Genomic DNA, 16,611 nt, shown 5'->3' on the forward strand with positions numbered 1-16,611 from the left:
GAACTAAGATGACGAAGAAGACTTCCTCACTCCTCAGACCTTCGTTCCCTCGACGAGTCGGATGCAACAAAATCAATGGTCGAAGAACTCGAACAGGCCATCTTGATCGAGCATCTTCCAGATCGAAAGGTATACCTGAGAACGGGATAAACCCCCAAACTCAGGAAAAAACTCATCCAATTTTGTATTTACAACATTGATTGCTTTTCTTGGTCCCATTTAGACATGATAGGTATCCCCGCCGGAAATAACCACCCATTGATTAAGTGTCGATCCCAGGTTCAAATCAGTAAAGCGAAAAGGAGGCCTCAATCCGAGGTAAAACATGCGTTCATCAAAGACGAGGTAACAAAACCACCCCTTAAAATAGGATCAATTAGGGAAGTAAAATACCCCGAATGGTTGGTTAATATAGTAGTGGTTCCCAAAAAAGGAAATAATTTAAGAATGTGCGTAGATTATAAAGACTTGAATAAAGCATGCCCCAAAGACTCATTCCCATTGCTCAACATCGATCGCTTTATCGATGATATGTCCATCCAAAAGATTCTCACTTTTCTCGATGCCTACTCCGGGTATAATCAAATCCAAATGAACCCAGAGGACAGGGAAAAAACTTTGTTCATCACGAAGTATGGTAAAAAATGTTATAATGTAATGCCCTTCGGGCTAAAAAGCACAGGAGCTACGTACCAACGCCTAGTTAATAATATGTTCAAACATCAAATAGGCCAATCTATGGAAGTTTACATTGATGACAAGCTAGTTAAGTCCCTGCGCGCAGAGGACCATTTGAATCATTTGCAGGAAACATTTGGTATCCTTAGAAGTTACAACATGAAGCTCAACCCCGAGAAATGTGCCTTCGGAATAGGATCGGGCAAATTTTTAGGCTTCATGGTGTCGAATAGGGGGATCGAGATCAATCCCTACAAAATCAAGGTCATTGAAGAAATCACAGTGGTGAACAATGCAAAGGTCGTACATCGGCTGACTAGGCGGATATCGGCCTTAGGATGATTCATCTCGAGATCATCAGATCGATTCATCATTTCTTCTTATTGCTCAAGAAGAAAAACAGCTTTGAGTGGACTCCGGAATGCCAACATGCTTTAGAGGTGTGTTGGTTTGGGAAGAACAAGGTACGCAATTCCTTGTTTATTACCTAAGTCGGACTCTAGGAGATGCTGAAACCAGGTATCCACACTTAGAAAAATTAGCTCTTGCCTTAATAAGTGCATCTCAAAAATTAAAACCTTATTTTCAATGCCATCGTATATGTATTTTAACAACGTACAACATCTTGCACAAACCTGAATTGTCGGGCAGATTGGCCAAATGGGCCATCGAGCTCGGAGGGTATGATATCGAGTACCAACCCCGGACGACTATCAAGTTCTAAATTTTGGTGGACTTCGTGGCCGACTTTACGCCTGACCTCGTACCCGAGGTAGATAAAGAACGCTTGCTAAAAACGGGCACATCATCGGGGGTATGGACCCTATTCACCGACGGTGCCTCGAATGTGAAAGGGTCCGGGCTCGGCATTATTCTGAAACTGCCTACGGGCGGCATGATTAGGCAATCTATAAAAACTTCAAAATTTACTAACAACGAAGCCAAGTATGAGGCTATGATTGCATGTCTCGAGCTGGCCAAGAGCTTAGGAGTAGAAGTCGTCAAAGCAAAATGCGACTCCCTCCTAGTAGTCAACCAAGTAAATGGGACTTCGAGGATCGAGAAGACAGGATGCAAAGATACTCAGATAAACATCAGGTCATATTGCATAGCTTCAAAGAATGGACTCTTGTCCACATTCTTCGAGATCAGAATAGTGAGGTTGATGCACTCGCGAACCTGGGGTCGTCCATCGAAGAAGATGACATACTCCCGAGGGCAGTTGTATAGTTATCCAAGTCTGTGATTGAAGAAGGCCACACCAAGATCAATTCAACAAGTCTAACATGGGATTGGAGGAATAAATACATCGACTATTTGAGAAACGGGAAGCTACCCATAGACCCAAAAGAATCGAGAGCCCTTCGAGCCAAAGCAGCTCGATTTTCACTCGACAAGAATGGAACACTATATAGAAGGACCTTCGACGGACCTCTAGCAGTATGCTTAGGACCGGGGGACACCGATTATGTACTTTGAGAAATCCATGAGTGTACTTGTGGAAATCATTCCGGCGTGGATTCTTTGGTTCGAAAGGTGATCGGAGCAGGCTACTATTGGGACAGCATAGAGAAGGACACCAAGGAATTCGTTTGAAGGTGTGACAAATGCCAAAGGTTCACGCCAATAATCCACTAACATGGTGAACAGCTACATTCAGTCTTATCACCATGGCCGTTCATAAAATGGGGGATAGACATTGTCGGCCCCCTACCAACGTGCCAGGTAAAGCTAGCGTTATCCTGTTTATGACTGACTATTTCTCAAAATGGGTGGAAGCACAAGCCTTTGAGAAAATAAGAGAAAACGAAGTCATTGACTTCATCTGGGACCACACCATATGTCGATTTGGGATCCCTTCCGAGATTACATATGATAATGGGAAGCAGTTCATAGGCAGCAAGGTGACGAAATTTCTCGAAGATCATAAAATCAAGAGGATCCTATCAACGCCCTATCACCCATGTACAAATGGACAGGCCGAGTCCACGAACAAGACCATCATCCAACACTTGAAAAAGAGGTTAGAAAATGTAAAGGGAAAATGGAGAGAGGTATTGCCCGAAGTACTATGGGCATACCGAACAACTTCGAAGTCAAGCACATGAGAGACATTGTTCTGTTTGGTATGCGGGTCCGAGGCTTTGATACCAGTCGAGGTCGGAGAGCCAAGCACCAGATTTCTTCATGCCATCAAGGACTCGAACAACGAGGCCATGACTACAACCCTCGAGCTACTAGATGAAAAGCAAGAGACAACACTAGTCCGAATGGCCGCCCAAAAATAAAGGATCGAGAGATATTATAACAGGAGAACAAACCTCTGATACTTCGGAGTCGGGGACTTAGTCCTAAGGAATGTCACCCTCAATACTCGAAACCAAATGAAGGGAAGCTAGGTCCGAGCTAGGAAGGACCGTACCGCGTCCTCGGAGTAGTAGGCAAAGGGTCCTACAAACTTGGCACCATGGAAAGCGAGCAACTTCCAAGCAATTGGAACATATTGATGCTCAAACGCTATCATTACTAAGGTATAATATGTCTCATACTAATTTCTTACAGGTGTTCAATGGGAGACGCCGAAGCACCCTTCGACTCGAAGACCTTGGGTTTTAAAGCATGTGTTGCACTCTTTTTCCCTTCGATCGGGTTTTATCCCAAATGGGTTTTACCAGCGAGGTTTTTAATGAGGCAACATCCATATGATACCCAAGGAGAACTCATCAAGTATTCAAGGCTTCTCTTCAATCAACCTCAAATACTGGTGGGCATCACCCCGAGAGGGCACCTCTTGAAAGAAATCAAACTATGCCTGGAGGTCCTCGATAGGAGAATGTTGTATTGGGCCAAATAGTCAAATGAACCATGTCCATGTAGAATAATCGAGCCTCCAAAGGCAAAAAACATGTACACACATATCAATTTGAGGAAGCCTCTTTGATTATCAAAACACTTTGTGCCTCGAAGAAGTTCACTACTTTCTCATAAGACGGCTCAAGGGCGAAAACCTTTTGAACACTCGGGGATTGTCATCGACAGTCAGCCCATTGAGCCATCAAAAACTTGAATTCATAAGACCTCGATCAGGCAACTTCAAGCTCGTAAGCCCTTAGTGAGGCAACATCGAATCTGTAAGACCTTAACGAGGCATGACCAAACTTATAAGACCTCAATGAGGCAATACCGAGCTTATAAGACCTCAACGAGGTGTACTCAAATTTATAAGACCTTAAAAAGGCATAACCCCGATATGAAGGCCAAGGCTATATATTCGAACTTGTACGACCCCTAAAAAGGCATACCCTCGATATAGATGCCAAGGTCACCGCACCTGGGGACTAAAGTCTATGGTCAAACATAAAGACTATAGTCGAACTAAAAGGCTATGGCCAAATTAACGCGGCTCGAAGACGTCTGACTGCCGCCATAAAACTAAAGTCCTTCAAATACTTCGAAAATACATCGAAAAGAACCGGTTAATCAGGCAACCCTCAGCATAAGCAAATGAGCTTCGATAATATCAGCTCCGAACAATAAAAAGGCTTTGAAAACAATCAACCTTCGATGAAAAGGTCTCGAAAACTCAGCTTTCGAGTGAACCTCCCGAGGTACTTGGCTATCGTCACATATCGACTCACAATCGAGGTTCTCATTTGAGCTGTTGAAGGGTCGGACGAACATAAAACATGCCAAGGCATAATCAAAACTTCAAAAGTCTTTATCCAAAATGAGGAAAAACTATAGCCATATTAGAGGTCGCATCAACCCAATCTACAAAGAGCCTAAGGGCCAGCCTAAAGAGCCTAAGGGCCAATGAGTAAGAGCCTAAGGGCCAATGCATAAGAGCCTAAGGGCCAGCCTAAAGAGCCTAAGGGCCAATGCGTAAGAGCCTAAGGGCCAGCCTAAAGAGCCTAAGGGTCGATGTGTTAAAAACTTGAGGGTCGATAGCCCCGGGTCAAAATTTGACTCGAGGATCGAACCCCAAACGGTCAACTATTATTAATAATTCATCGAGCATGAAAACCTAAGGGGTTTATATTATAAGTCTGACACATTGGACTGGTTATCGACAAGCATCAAAGTTTATTCCAAAAGGGCAAAGGGAAGACAAGAAATGACGAAAAGCAAATATCCTTATGTATATAATAAAGGTTCACAAAGACATATTTGCAAGGCTCATGCTTGGAGCCCTTACACAAAAAAGGAACAAACAAAAACCTAATCTACTGTCGGGGTCACTTGATCGGACGGATCTCTCTCAGAAGTTGTGCCTTCAACGGCTTGGCCCTCGACCCCCATAACATCAACGACCTCCTCCCACTCGGGGACTTCACCTTCATCTTCATCATCCTCCGAGCCGGTGGCTGAACCACTGGCTGAACCATCATCGAAAGAAAGCAGAGCTGTCGATTCTCCTCTAGAGCCTTCATCCTCTCGGTCTCAATAGACAAATAGATACCCCCTGCATATACATCCTCAGGGCTATCTTTATTTAGAGTTCGAGCAAATGCTCACTTGACTATTAAGCCCAAGGACTACCCAATTTCGAGTAAGTTCTCACTCGGGGACTATTTATAAAGCCTTAGGGCTATCTTTATTTCGAGTTCAAGAAAACTCTCACTCGACTATTAAGCCCAAGGGCTACCCAAGTTTGAGTAAGTTCTCACTCGGGGAATTTTTCAAAGCCTTAGGTCTATCTTTGTTTCAAGTTCAAGCAAATTTTCACTCAATTAAGGTCTTGCCGAGTTCGAGCAAACTCTTACTCGAGGACTATTTGTAAAAGCCTAAGGGCTATCTTTATTTTTAAATGATCATGCAAACTCTCACCTAGTTGCTAAGTCCAAAGGCTACCTGAGTCCGAGAAAATTCTCACTCAAGAGCTATCGACGAAGCCTAAAAAGGCTAGCTTTATTTCAAAAATCGAGACCTAGCTCTCACTCAACTCGGACTCAGAAGTCCCGGTGACCTAAGTTCGCATCAAATCAATCCAAGCTTAGTCTGAGGGATAACAAAGGACTTTAAGAAGCATCATATTAATAAATTAAAAACCTAAGGGTTTATTATGTTCTAGGTTCAGTATTCGGACTAATCGTTAGAGTCATACACTTGGATTTTTCACAAACGAAGGCAGAATAGACAAATCGAAGGCAAAATGAAGAAATTTTTATATTAATAAAAGGTGTTTACAAAGCCCACGAGGGACCCTTACATAGAAATAAAGAAGCAAAAAACAACAGCCAAAGGCCTAATCTACTTTCGAGGGTACATCCCAAAGAGCAACATCTTCGAGAACCTTTTCCGCGGGGACTCCATTTCGATATTTAGAGCGGAATCTTCGAGAACCTCCTCCGAAACAGCAATAGATGAAGAAAAGGCTATAGCCTATCGAAGAGCAAAAGCTTTTATCAAGCGAAGAAAATTGTGGCCTGGTGAAAGGCTCAACTAGTATGAGTCTCGTCAGCACTACTATTGTGAAGCCACTTTTTGAGACATTGTACCAGTGTGGGATGCAAAATTTAGTAGATGATAGTGCCACCTCATTCCATGGAAAGCAAAGGGAACGAAGTGCCACACCAGGTTGAAGTTAAGAGAGATGAGCAGCAATATAATTTTCGCATATCTTCTGATATTGGAAGATTTTGGTGCCCCTCTCTCGTTGTCTCGAGCCAACAACAACAACAACAACAACCCCCCAGTATAATCCCACTTAGTGGGGCAAAACTTTGAAAAAAGGGAGCCATGGCATAACTAGTAAAATTGGTGCCATATAACTTTGTGGTCACAACTTTGAACCATGAAGATAAGGGATTAGAGGAAGAGATAGAGAAGGAAAAGGGATAAAGGTTGATGAAGAAGGAATGAGCATGATAACCCTTATTTATAGAGGGACAATGACAAAATCGACGGCGCAATCAATGCTTTTGGGAAAATGGACCGACGGTATATTCAATGCTTCTGGGAGATGAACCGGTGGGATGCTTAAATCCCTACAAACGCCTACATCAAAAGCATGACGTCATCGCTAGGGGCCCAGGAAAATCGAGGTCAAAGTCATTTCATATCATTCCATTCTAAGAAACACGGGGACTATATATATACGATCAAAATCAGGGAAGCCGATAAGAAGGTGGCTTCTATGGCATTTCAAGCCTGGCTTCGATGGGCTCGAAACATATTCTAAGGCTCATCCTCGAAGCACTCTCCTAGAGAGGGTATATCGAAGACTCATCATAGTGTACCTCGAGGCAACATGAAAATTGACGACCGTCATGGAAAGGCGGGAAATTCCCGAGGACACGTGGTTAGAGCTGACCAAGTCTGCTAAAATAGTACAAATCTGTACTAAACCACTATACAACTGTACCAATAGCACTTCTTCGTCATTATTAGACATGTATTATATTGGGATTCCCCCCTCCTATATAAAGGGGACCTTTGTCATTTTGTAACACAAATGAATATTGAATACAATAAAATATTCTTTGCTTTTCTTGCCTAAACGTGCTCAACAATTACTCTATAGATTCATTACTTGTTCATTTATTGTTCATTTGTTGTTCATTTATTTTCCATTATCAATTGTAAGGGCAGCCCTCGAGGTCCTATATCACTGAGCTCGAGGCCCTCAATTTTGTGCCATACTGGTTTGCTTATCATTTCTTGCTCATTTACACTTAGCATTATTCATGTAACAACTAGTATTAAGATAAATCACATATTTTTAGAACCACAAAATAAATATAATTGTCAATACCATTTTCAAGGTAAACACTTTTATATTTGTGAAAATTATAAAGAAGAAATACTACCTAATTATTGAAAAATATTGGGTAGTCATTTAGGAACTATTTACATATCAAAGGACCTCCCATTAGAAATATATCATATTGATTACGATAACATTACATTCCATTGATGGGGACACAACCTTGGTTTCTTAATCCAATTAATCAATTCTCTTAACAATTCACAATTACAAAACTCTTTCCAAACTAATGGAGTAGAATTACGGCTTAAGTCACATTACACATTATTCAAGTAACCTTTACACACTTATTCCCTATGGGATTCGACCCCAACCTAGTTGGGTTATTATATTTGACATCGACTGCCTTACACCATTTATATAGGTGTGTAATTTGAGCATATCATTGTTGAGGGGACTTTATGGCAAGCTTTATTACATGTTACAATCTATAGCATACAGAGTCTCCATCATATTTATTTATTATGTCCTGTCTATTTTATATTCCAGACAGATGTTGTATTAATATTGTACTCCCTAGTAGATGCTCATGCACTTGTGACATCAAGGTTTTGGAAATTTATAGTAGATGTTTATGGTATTTATCTAGTATTGTCACCTTTTCCTTTTATGTTTTTTTAATGCTTTATATTTCCATGTTTTTATACGCCTAATTTTTTTTACTTTAATAAAACCTATAATTTTAAAAATAATAAAATGAATAATTAAGTTGATAGTTCACTATTGGCTTGCCTAACAGCAACGTTGGGCGCTATTATGACCTATAGCAGATATTGGGTCGTGAGAGTTTAGTATCAGATCACTAGTCTCACGAATCATGAGCAAGTCTAGTAGAGTCTTGCAGATCGGTATAAAGACGTATGTACTTATCTTTGAGAGGCTACAAGGATTTTAGGAGAAATTTTCTTTCTTGATTCCTCCTCGTGCGATTTGATTTTATTGAAGCCTATGTCATCATTTCCTTCCTACTCATTTTTACACAACGTCGACCATTCAGTCTTAGTTCGACACCTATGATTTATGGAGATGCTACAAATATGGTGCAGGGTGTCTTTCCCTACGTATGCAAACAAATTATTATTGTTACCTTGTGGAAGGGTGTTCTGTCGTTTCAACCCAGAGTTAGTGTTGCCCATGGTTTTAAGGTTATACACAATGTGTTATGATGATTATGCATTGTTATCGTGAAGTGTTGGTATGAATGGTAGGGTGCTTTCTTATGTGTCGTAGCAATGAATGATTCTAGGGGAGGATTATTCGGTTCATGAGTGGGAAATTCAGCATTTAATTCTAGAAGAGAAGAAGCAAGTGGACTGTAGATGTTCAGGTTTTGGTTAGCGGAGCAGCTAGACTTGATATTTCCAAACTTGATGGAATTCTTGTTTCTGTTGTGGTGTTATGGTCCTTGTTTGAATGTATTAAGGCTTATCGGTATGGTGGTCTTAATTTGTTTGCCTTTGAGGCATGGTGTTGTGAAATGGTACCTAAGAAAAGGTTATTAGAGATGGCGGTATGTGGCAGCTTTAAGGTTAAAATGGTGTATCCATTGTCGATGGTTTGAGGGATATAACCTTCAAGGAGACTCGAAGGTTGTGGTATTTTATTCATTCATGTGTTACAGAGATGGATCATAATTATAGAAGGCATTTTTAGTAACAAAGAATGATAAGGAACAAGGTGGGTAGAAGACCAAGTCTATGTAATTCGTTTGAGATGGTGGCTTCTATATTTAGGAAGTTTGAATATGTCTGAAATGAGTTTGCTTGGAATGAAGAGGGATATGACTGCTTGATTGTCATTTTGGGATGCAATACAACTTCGAGTTTCAAACATATTATTGGGCCTTAAGTTGATGTTAATAGAATGACCGGATTCTTATAGTTGGCGGATGAGTGTGGAACTCAGGAGAATTAACTAATTTTATAGTAGACATAATTATGGCAATGTCGTTGGGGGATGTCGATATGAGGTTACACAGGTGGGATATCTCCTGTGAGAAGGTTAGGGATCATACGATTCTTGATGAAGTTCCTTTGAAAAGTTCTACATTATATCCAACATGAGGCATGTGCTACGATGTGGGCTTGGATTGCTTGAAGAAGATAGTGCGGCTGTCAAGAGGTCGAGTGTGTGTTTGGGGATGATAATTCGAGATATGTTATGAAAAGTTTAATAAGAGTTTGCGAGAAATTTGGCTGGGTAACAATGTGGGATCATGGTAGTTAGGAGGAGAAGTCATTGTGGGTCCTTGGAGTTTGCAAATGTGGCTTAAATCTAAGTGTGAGAGCCTACCATCTATGATTGGGTCATGTGGTTATGTGCCTTTACTGTTTCTGGTTATCGGTACGTTAGTGGATTAATTATGACTAAGGGAAGAAAACATCAAGGGTAATTCGAGCAAGGGATTTGATAGATGTGTGTTACGTTTAACCTTATTGATATGTGAAGGTTGTGGAATGACTCATATTTTATACTTCTTGTGGATGTGATGTACATGGGAAAGGATTCAACCAGTTGCTTCTTTGGAGTGTTCGTGTGCTAGCAGAGCACTAGTTGTTTGGTTATATACTCGAGACCAGGTCAGAGTGGGCGACTCTCAATAATGGTTCTAGTGGATTCAAGAATTAAGGTGTGGTGCTTAAGGATTTTTGGGTTTGTAATGTATAGCTGAGGATTGGGTTTTGCAGTAGAGTGTAAAGGGAACTGGGAGTATTTTTATGTTGTCACCGGGTCTGCAAAACAATGTTAGAGAGATAGAAGAAACAACTTCGGATTCACAGAAAGTCTCATCAGGATGGGTGTATCAGTTGGAGATACTATTAAGTACATGAGGAGAGTATAAAGTGGCTTAGGGCTATTGAGGCAACGTGGTTTTGCGGATTTGGGGTCACTCGGGATGAGTGTTGATTGAGGTCTAATCCACGACTTGAGGTTTGTGTCTTTTACGGTTATGGAAAGTTGGTTGTGTGCTGTGATTCTTCTTTGGAATGAGTTAAGTGAAAGGTTCCTAGCCGATGAAGTGTTTATTCTACTATTGGATCGGGAGTTATGATGAAATTCTTGTACTCTCGCGTAACAGCATGATGGTTGTAGTGAGCGGTATGGAATTAGAATTTGAGGATCAAGGTTACAATTTAGTTTTGATAGGAATGTCACGAGCTTGGAGAAAGAGGAGGAGGTTTTAGGTGTTCAATGTATGCTGGTACTATTTTCGAGCGGCCTGTGGATAGTCTGTTTTGTGGAAGAAGTATTAGGTATTGAATTGCGGATGCTTGACTAGCACTATAGAAATAGCATAGTCGGTGGCCATTAATGTTTAGATTTTGTTGCTTGGTGCAGAAGGTTGTGGGAGTATCCACCATGTGATGAGTATGTAGGTGTGACGTATCAGTCATTTAAGTAGTATAGATTGAGGTCGTGTACAGAGATTTTGGGTATTGTCGCAAATTGTAGAGCTTATGTCTGACAAACACACTACGCTATGGTTGCAAACTGTGGAAGTTTGTTTCGGATTTGACGGTTGATTATTTGTGTCAAAGATAGGGTCATTGTGGATCTTTGGAAAGTTATCGACCTGTTTTGGGATGATCAGAATCGTCTTTGAGGCCCATCGGTAGGCCTAATGGGAATTATATTCTACACCTGAACATTTATGCTTATTCAGCATACGATTGCTCATGGATGAGTTTTCAGGCGTGGAGGATGTTATTCCTTCCCTTGTCTATTTCATGTGTCACTCTTTTATGCCATGTGTGTTGTGAGACAGCTTGATTATTCACACATGAGTTATGACCCTATGTAGCTTGTGGTATTATATGAGAGAGATGGTTGTCGAGATGTTGGTTGTTTAATACACCCTAGTCGTGCTTGGCTTTTGTAGCTCATGGCGCTATCTGTCTCCCCAGGGTTATATTTATGCACTTGGCGTGCTTGTGGTTGATACACGTGTGTTTAGTGGGTATGAGCATTTCGGCTCGATTAGTATTTTCTTATTGATTATTTCATGTGTGGATTGGATGGCACGCTACCACGGGTATGATGGTTGGATCGTATTGCACGCTCCAACAGTATCGCATGTAGATCGGGTTACACATCGTAATAGTGAGATGTTGAGTACTGTCCCTTATACTTATTTCATTGTTTTGTTTCTTACCTTTAAGATAGGTTCATAGCATTTGTCTGGTTGATTTGAATGTTACGAGGGCTAGATAGCTCTTTACCCGAGTTCATTTTTCCTTATTGGTCATATTCGAGTTGTGGCTTATTGGTGCATTGATGGCGTTATATGAGATTTTAGACGGTGCTTGAGGTGGCTTATTGCTCGAGTAGCCTGTACTGGGTGAGACGAGGTTGTTGGACCTGAAATTAGTGCAATCAGATTATATAATGTATATTAGAGGGAAAATATCACTAATCAGTTTAGAATGAGGCAATGATTCTTGTCAAGCGAAAAGACTCCATGAGTTATTGATTTGGTGGTTATGAGTTTCTACATTTTTCTTTCATCATTGCAGCATTGCGAAGGTTGGAACATAGCTTATATGTGTTATGAGGTATATTACGGGCATCAGGTTCATGAATTTGTAGCTAGTGTGGTTGAAGGATGTTATTATGGGCATACGAATTATGCTGTGCATTGTGTGATTACAGTATGGGTGTATAATCATGTTTTGGTACAACTAGTTGAAACTGATATGGTGTATGTATGCTCGAATAGGATCTTATAGGAAATTCCGGATGTTGGAATTTGGTTTAAGACTTGTGGGCTAAGAAAGCAGGAAGGATCTTCAGTCTGGGTTGAGCTAATATGCTCATATGATTGTGGTGGCACGGGTAGGAGAGCGAGGGGTTATATAGTGAATTTTGGCGACTTTGGAATGGTTCTTGGCACATTCGGACGAACGTATGTTTAAGTGGGGAGAATGTAACGACCCGACTAATATTTTTGGTCTGTAGCGCATTGTTTGGCAGTTTGAGGCCTTCAGTAGCTTCACTTCATGTATTATGACTTGCACGTGTGGTTGGTTTCGATTTTCGAGAAGTTCGGAGTTGATTTGGAAGAATAATTCTCAATTAGGAAGCTTTAAGTTGGAAGAGTTGATCAAGGTTTAGTTTGAAGTAAATGACCTCAGAATCGGGATTTGAAGGTTACTATAGTTTTGTAAGGTAATTTCAGACTTGGGCGTAAGTTCGTGTTGAGTATTGGATGGTCCGAGAGCATTTTAGCGCTTAATATGGGAAGTTTGCCTTTTGAAAGTGACTTGAAGTGGACTTTGGTGTTATCGGACTCCGGGCTATGTTCCGGGACCTTGAATATGTTCAATTTATTGATTGGGCCTCGGGTGTGTCTCGGGATGGTTTTAGACCAGGTTTGGATGATTTGTTGGTGCTAGTGATGGTTTCTAGTGTTGTTCTTCACGAACACGAATGGATGCACGCATTTGCGAAGAAGGATTTGTGGCTGCTAGGAACTTTTGCTACACGTTCATGATGGAGGTCTCACGTTCGCGAAGGTATGGGGTAGAGGTGCATCGCGTTTGCGACAGGACCGTCGCGTTTGCATAGGTGAAGCTGGCCTGAACACTTTGGCCTTCACGTTCACAAAGGTCTGGCTTGGTAAAGAATCACATTCGCGAGCCTTGTCTCGCGTTCGCGAAGAAGGTTTTTGGAGAAGCAGTTGGTGTGCTTCGCGAACGCAAGGGACATGCCGCGTTCGCGAAGAATGACGCCTGGGCTATGTATAAGAGTTTCAAATTGGGTTTTGGCTCATTTCAGCTCATTTTCTCCTTGGAGCTGACCTTGGGGAAATATTTGAGTTCCATTTTCATCATATATCATGAGGTAAGTGATTCCCACCCATTGCGAGTTAAATACATGGATTATATATGGATTTTAACATGAAAATTGGTAGAAATTGTGGGATTTTTGAAGAAAACCTAGAAATGGTAATTATGGATTTTGACCGCGAAATTGAAAATGGAATTTGGAATAAATTATATATTTGAGTTTGTGGTACTATAGGTAATATTTATCTTCGAAAATTTTCGAAATTCGGGTATGTAGGCCCGGGGTTGACTTTGTCGACTTTTCGTGTAAAGTTGAAAATTGTTATAAATTATTAAATTATGAGTATTGGAGTATATTTTGATTGGTTTGCGCGTTTGACTAGTTTTGGATCGTTTGTATTGGTTGAAGAGTTAGAAAGGCATTGGAGTCGGTTATCGAAATTCGGAACGAGGTAAGTCTCTTGTCTAACCTTGTGAGGGGGAAACTACCTTGTAGGTGTTGAATTATTATTTGCTATTAGTTGTGGGTGCTACGTACACACGAGGTGACAAGAGTCCGTACGTAGCTAAAATCATGTTTATGCCCAGGTAGACTTAGGACTTTATCATGCAATATTTGTATCGTTTGAGCTTAACTTGTTAGTTTAATTACTTAAATTTGTAATTGGAATTTGATTAGTATTATGTTAGGCCGAGCTTCATTACCTTGAGTTTTGGCAAAATACTTGATTGTCGGTAAAATGTATGCTCTCTTTATGTGCCTATCTTTGTGTTGTAATTGTTTGACTCGTAGTTCGAAAAGTTCCTCTATTCTCATGGATCGGGTCGTACGCCTCGGCAGTGCTATGAAATAACATTATGAAATAACATTATGGTCGTACGCCTTGACATTTACATGTATTTCTTATTTGTTTCAGCACATGATATTTGAGGAATTCATACTGTTATTATGTTGGAGGATTATGTCAGTTACAGTTTCTTGCCTTATCATTACCGTTGTGTTTTGATAATAGGCTAGATGTATGTAATTTGGCGATTGTTCATGCCCCAGCTTGATTATGTTTCACTATGATAATATAGTTAAATGATGATAAATTGGCTCTAATTGTGAATTTCACACGTTGCAGGAGTGAGTAGCACGTATGAGGACTTAAAACGGTGATTGGAGCTAAATTGAAGCAAGAAAAGCCCCTAGGAGTTGAGTACGTTGGAAGACGAGAAAAAGAAGAGATGAAATGAAGACCTGGACTAGCGCGGCCACTAGCGCGCATCGGGTAATGCCGGCATCAACTAGGGAGTGGGACCCTATGTTGGAAAAGTCATCGAGTTTTGCCGGCATCAACTATGGAGTGGGACCCTATATTGGAATAGTCATCGAGTTATGCCGGCATCAACTAAGGAGTGGGATCCTATGTTGGAAAAGTCATCGGGTTATGCCGGCATCAACTAGGGAATGAGACCCTATGTTGGAAAAGTCTTCGAATTATGCCGGCTTAAACTTGGCCATGCGACCCTATGTCAGAAAAGTCATCGGGTTATGCCGGCATCAACTAGAGAGTGGGATCCTATGTTGGAATAGTCATCAGGTTATGCCGACATCAACTAGGGAGTAGGACCCTATGTTGAAAAAGTCATCGAGTTATGCCAACCTCAACTTGGGAGTGGGACCCTATGTTGGAAAAGTCATCGGGTTGTGTCGGCATCAACTAGGGAAAGGGACCCTATGTTGGAAAACTCATCTAGTTATGCCGTCATCAGTTGGGGAGTGGGACCCTATGTTGGAAAAGTCATCGGATTATGCCGGCATCAACTAGGGAGTGGGACCCTAGGTTGGAAAAGTCATCGGGTTATGCCGGCATCAACTATGGAGTGGGACCCTATGTTGGAAAAGTCATCGGCTTATGCCGGTATCAACTAGGGAGTGGGACCCTCTGTTGGAAAAGTCTTCGAATTATGCCTGCATAAACTTGGCAGTGGGACCTTATGTTGGAAAAGTCATGGGGTTATGCCAGCATCAACTAGGGAGTGGGATCCTATGTTGGAACAGTCATTGGGTTATGCCTACATCAACTAGGGAGTGGGACCTATGTTGGAAAAGTCATCGAGTTATGCCGGCATCAACTAGGGAGTGGGACCCTGTATTGGAAAAGTCATCACGTTATGCCGGTATCAACTAAGGAGTGGGACCCTATGATAGAAAAGTCATTGGGTTATGTCGACATCAACTAGGGAATGGGACCTATGTTGGAAAAGTCACCGGGTTCTACTTGCATCAACTAGGGAGTGGGACCCTATGTTGGAAAAGTCATCGGGTTATGTCGGCATCAACTAGGGAGTGGGACCTTATGTTGAAAAAGTCATCAGGTTATACCGGCATCAACTAGGGAGTTGGATCCTATGTTGGAAAAGTCATCGGGTTATGCCGGCATCAACTAGGGAGTGGGACCCTATGTTGGAAAAGTCATCGGGTAATTTCGGCATCAACTAGGGAGTGGGACCCTATGTTGGAAAAGTCATCGGGTTATACCAGCATCGACTAAGGAGTGGGACCCTATGTTGGAAAAGTCATCGGGTAATGCCGGCATCAACTAGGGAGTGGGACCCTATGTTGGAAAAGTCATCGGGTTATGCCGACATCAAATAGGGAGTGGGATCCTATGCTGGAAAAGTCATCAGGTTATGCCGGCATCAACTAGGGAGTGGGACCCTATGCTGGAAAAGACATCGGGTTATACCGGTATCAACTAGGGAGTGGGACCCTATGTTTGAAAAGTCATCGGGTTATACTGGGTTATACCAACATCAACTAGGGAGTGGGACCCTATGTTGGAAAAGTCATCGGGTTATGCCGACATCAACTAGGGAGTGGGACCCTATATTGGAAAAGTCATCGGGTTATGCCGGCATTAACTAGGGAGTGGGACCCTATGTTGGAAAAGTCATCGGGTTATGCCAGCATCAACTAGGGAGTGGGACCCAATGTTGGAAAAGTCATCGGGTTATGTCGGCATCAGCTAGGGAGTGGGACTCTATGTTGGAAAAGTCATCTAGTTATACCGGCATCAACTAGGGAGTGGGACCCTATGTTGGAAAAGTCATTGGGTTATGCCGGCATCAACTAGGGAGCGAGACCCTATGTTGGAAAAGTCATCGGGTTATGCCGGCATCAACTAGGGAGTGGGACCCTATGTTGGAAAAGTTATCGGGTTATGCCGGCATCAACTAGGGAGTGGAACCCTATGTTGGAAAAGTCATCGGGTTATGCCGGCATCAACTAGGGAGTGGGACCCTATGTTGAAAAAGTCATCGGGTCCTATGTTGGAAAAGTCATCGGGTTATGCCGGCATCAACTAGAGAGTGGGACCCTATGTTGGAAAAGTC

Source organism: Nicotiana tabacum, chromosome 6 (assembly GCF_000715075.1).
Source record: "Nicotiana tabacum cultivar K326 chromosome 6, ASM71507v2, whole genome shotgun sequence".
NCBI lineage: Eukaryota > Viridiplantae > Streptophyta > Magnoliopsida > Solanales > Solanaceae > Nicotiana > Nicotiana tabacum.